Genomic DNA, 5,060 nt, shown 5'->3' with positions numbered 1-5,060 from the left:
CTATCCATCAGCATGAGGAAGCAGTTTAGAGTAGTGAATAGCATTGTATAATCTTATTTTTCACTACTATAATACAGTTCTGTGTATTTGTAGTTGTAGGTGGGGACCCCCATCATCCACTCGCTTGATGTAGTACTGCATTTACGTGACTCTACACTGAGTGACAAGCCAAATGATTTACTGTAACCCTTGAAATGTTTACTACGCTGGGTGGTAACCATATAACCAAGTGATGCCTGGTGATCTAATGGGTTAAGGTGCTTCAAGTGGATGAGCTTATAGAGGTTAAAGGTTAAGGAATGACTGGGGTATATTTCTCACTTGATGCTACTCAGGGGAAGTGAGGCTGGTCACCCTTGCCTCACCTATGCTCCTGATGGGACAAAAAAGAATTGGATGGATGGATGAGTAATGCAGTTGTAGGTATTATTCATTGTGTAACCATTTTTCACCCTTCTTGTACAGTTCAGTTCAGTTCATTATTTAAGAAGTGTACAATATTATGTCAGTAACTTCATTTATTCATTATTATTGTACATTCTTATTCACAGACATCAAATATAGCCTGAGAATATTCAAAGTCTTTTTGTTATTCATTGTATAAGTATGTGGCCCTGTGGAGTGAGTGGGGAGGGAAAGACTGAGTAGGAGAGTATATGTGAGTGAAAAGGAGGGAGGAGGAAGAAAGTGAGACTGATGTTGAGATGGAGGGATGGGGTGGAGAGGTGCATAAGAGAGGGGGGGATGTGAGCTGGGGGCAGGACAGTATGATGGCAGCAGAAAAGGTGACCTGTGGGATGTTCATATATGGCCACGCATGGGATTAAGGCATTTGGTGATAGGTAGGTAGGTAGATAAATAGAATACAGTGGTCCCTTGGTTACCACACACCAGGTTATACTGTAGCTGTGTTTTATATTACTGCAAGATGAAAATAAGCAATCCTGCCCTATTATTTATTTATTTATTTTTTCAGAGGGGAGCTAAAAAAAACCATTATCACACACGCACTCCTGCCATTATAGCACTTTTTTTTTGGGGGGGGGGGAGGGGGTTCTAAAAAAAAACATTACCACACCCGAGCTGGTTTCTGCTAACAATGATCATGCAGTATCTTTGGTGTCTGATGGTTTTGAGGGTTCCAGTGATGAGGCTCTATTCAAGGAGTTAATCGCAGGTGGTGACAATGATGATGATTATGATGGTGGTGGTGGTGATGATAATGATGATGATTATGATGGTGGTGGTGGTGATGATAATGATGATGATTATGATGGTGGTGGTGGTGATGATAATGATGATGACATGATTATGATGGTGGTGATAATGATAGTGATGATGATTATGATGGTGATGATTATGATTATGATGGTGATGATGATGATGATGACAATGATGATGATTATGATGGTGATGGTGGTGATGATAATGATGATGATGATGATGACTGATGATTATGACGGTGGTGATAATGATGATGATTATGACGGTGGTGATGATGATGATGATGATGACTGCTATAACAGTACAGTACTAGTAATCGCAGTCCCAAACATCTCAATGTGAACCCAGTGGAGTGCAGGCTGAAGTTACCCTCTTCCTGCAGTCCACCACCGTCCTTTCGGGGGATAGGGAGGGACGTGTGTATAACCAGGCAGTGGATCCGACCAGTTATATCAGTGCCACCACATGAAGGCCTCCCCATCCACCACTTACCCACCCACACACACACACACACTGGTGCAGTGGTAACGTTCTCACTTTCCAACTGGTGGACGGGAGTTCGCGTCTCGTTCAGGTTGCGAAAAGTTTCACTGACGAAGTGGGTGGTTACTGTCCCCCTTGAGCAAGGAGACGGGTGTGTGCGTGTGTGAAGGTCACAGCCTTGCCCTTAGATCGGACTATATGAGCTCTCAGCTCCCTTCTGGGAGGGTTAAAGCTGACGATCACGACCATCAAGTGATCCTGACCGACCCGGTGAATTGCACACATCGGGAGTCATCGGAGGTAGACGTCCGTCATCGGCGCACCGTATCAGACCAACACGGCCAGTGGCATTACCTAAATTAGTATCTTTGAATGAGTCAAGCTCTGTACCAGGTTAGACTAAATGATTTTTCATTATTAAAAGGAAAAGAAATAATAAGTTTAAATAAGACCGTTTCAAACAGAACAAAGAACCACGATGCGTTGAGTCAGCTGGGTTTGTTTATACTACAGCAACGCGGGGAAAGTATAAGTACATACTCTTCATTTAGTATTACAAAATGGATACATCAGTAAAACAAATTTGGAAAAGAAAAGGGATAAAAGTAAAAAGCAAAATGATGATTTCTACCAAGAACTGGTTGAAGTGGAGACTCACAATAGACTGGTTGAACGTGTACACAAACTAGAAATGGCTTTCAAAAATGAAATTGATGAAATAAAGAAGCAAATGCACTTGCAAAAGGAAGAGATAGAAAAACTAGGAAGGGAGGCCAATAAGAAAGACACAACCATCAGTGAACTAACAGTGGAATTGAGTACGCTTAGGAAGAAAGTGAGTGAAATGGCAAGTACAGTAGTCAATCACGAGAGCGTTATGGAAGAGTTCAAAAATAACACAGAGACAATTAGGCAAGCAAGCAGTCTTATGGACCAGAGCAGTGATATTAAGGGGAAGATAACACAGGTGAATGAAGCTGTGCAAAGCTACAAAAATGATGTAGAAACCACGTATGCTGAAATGGTGAAAGTAAAGAAAGACTTAGAAACAAGGGTGGAGGAAAAAAGCATTGAAAAGGAAGTGAAAAGAATAATCCAAAACAATCCAAAGTTAGTCAGAGATTCAGTAGAGATAAATAAATCAATAGTAATCACTGGTATAGAAGAGGAAGAAGTTAAAAACAAGGTCACAAGAGACAAAAAGGAGATGACAAATGTAATGAGCTTACTGAAAGAAGTATCAGAGGAAATCTGTAGTAAAGACATAGAGGAACACAAAAGGTTAGGGAAATACGAGAAAAGCAAGACAAGACCTCTAAAGGTGACTTTCCAGAGTGTAAACACTGTGGAAGAGATACTAAAAAATGCAAAGAATCTTATGGAAAAAAAGGAGTTCAAAAATGTATGGATAAAAAGATGCCTAACACAAGAGGAACTGGAATTACTGAAAGAGAAAAGGGAGGAAGCAAAAACAAAAAATGAGGGAAGATCAGAAGAGGAGAAGAAGAAATTTTTTTACAAAGTAATAGGATTGCAGGTACGAAAGTGGTACACAAACAGGATGGAAGAAAAAGGAGGAAGGTAGTAGAACCATGTCATGACAAGTATATAAACAAGATGATAAAGTTGATGTACTCAAATGTGGATGGAATGGTATCTAAATTACTAGAGATGAATGATTATGTCAGAGAAATTGAACCACAAATAATATGCCTAACTGAGACAAAATTAACACCAAGTATATCCAATGACATACTAAACTTAGAGGAATACGACATATGGAGAAGAGACAGAAATTTAAAAAAAAGGAGGAGGAATTATAATATTAACTAAGAAAAATCTAAAAGTTAAGGAAATAAACCTAGATATACCATCACAAGTAGAACTGATTGCAGTAGAGATCGACACAAATCGGAAAGAATTATACTAACTGGGGACTTCAATACAAATATAAATTGGAATACTCTAGATATAAATAGCCAAGAAAGCTGTTGGGACCAAAAGCTCCTGGATCTCGTACAAGAGTTTTTCTTAACGCAACATGTGAGGGAAACCACCAGAAAAAGAGGACTTGATGTACCTTCAGTGCTAGATCAAATATTTACTAGGCAAGAAAATGACATTGACAGTTTAATATATCACCCTCCACTCGGCAAAAGCGATCATGCAGTACTAAATTATAACTTCAGGATAGCATAGGCTATGACATAGTAAACAGCTATGACAGTTACAAAAAGAGCCTAAACTATAAAAAGGGAAATTATCAAGACCTAAAGAAGTATTTCTTAGAAGTTGATTGGGAAAATGATCGCTTAGAGGACAAGATTTAAATGCTGTATATAAAAAAATTTGTGAATTTTATGAAATAGGAGTCCAGAAGTACATCCCACAGCACAAAGAAGCAGATAAGAAAATACAGAAATGGTTCAATACAGAATGTAAAAAATCAAAAGAAAGAAGAGATTTGTTGTGGAATAGATACAGAAGACACAATAGTGAAAGGGCGTATAATAATTACAAACAGGCAAGAAACGACTATACAAGAATAAGGAGGGAAGCCCAAAAACAGTTTGAGGAGGATATAATAAATAAAAGTAGTGATCAACCAAAGCTGTTTTACAGCTATATCAGAAGCAAAACCAAAGTAAAAGATTATAATACAATCCATTACAGACGAGGGAATCACTTATACACAAGAGAAAGATATTTGTGAAGCACTAAATAAGAATTTCCAATTAGTTTTTACAGAAGAAAAAAATTTTGAGAGGGACTATGTGGAACACGCATGTCCACACATACTACCAGATATACAAATAGCAGAAAAAGTAATACAAGAGGATTTAAGTAGATTAGACAGAGGAAAAGCAAGTGGTCCTGATGAAATTTCATGTTGGGTATTACGAGAAAGTGCAAAGGAGTTAAGTAAACCATTATTTTTAATTTTCAAGAAATCCTTGAGTCAAGGGAAACTACCTGATATTCGGAAAAAAGCAAATATAGTCCCCCTTATTCAAGAAAGGAAATAGACAAAATCCTCTCAACTACCGACCAGTATCACTGACCAGTGTTGTAAGCAAGGTATTAGAAAAACTTATAAGAAAAGCTTGGGTAAATCATCTAGAAGAACACAGTATGATAACAGAAAGACAGTTTGGTTTCAGAAAAGGAAAATCATGTGTTACTAATCTGTTGAGCTACTATGACAGAGTAACAAACACAATACAGGAAAGGGAAGGATGGGTGGACAGTATCTATTTAGATTTCAAGAAAGCTTTTGACACAGTACCACACCAAAGACTTTTATGGAAACTGTACCATCAAGGAGGAATTCGAGGCAAACTATTTTGTTGGAT

Source organism: Coenobita brevimanus, chromosome 57 (genome assembly GCF_032717465.1).
Source record: "Coenobita brevimanus isolate Jiangsu-jjx chromosome 57, ASM3271746v2, whole genome shotgun sequence".
In the NCBI taxonomy this organism is placed as follows: domain Eukaryota; kingdom Metazoa; phylum Arthropoda; class Malacostraca; order Decapoda; family Coenobitidae; genus Coenobita; species Coenobita brevimanus.
This window is presented reverse-complemented; position numbering follows the sequence as displayed.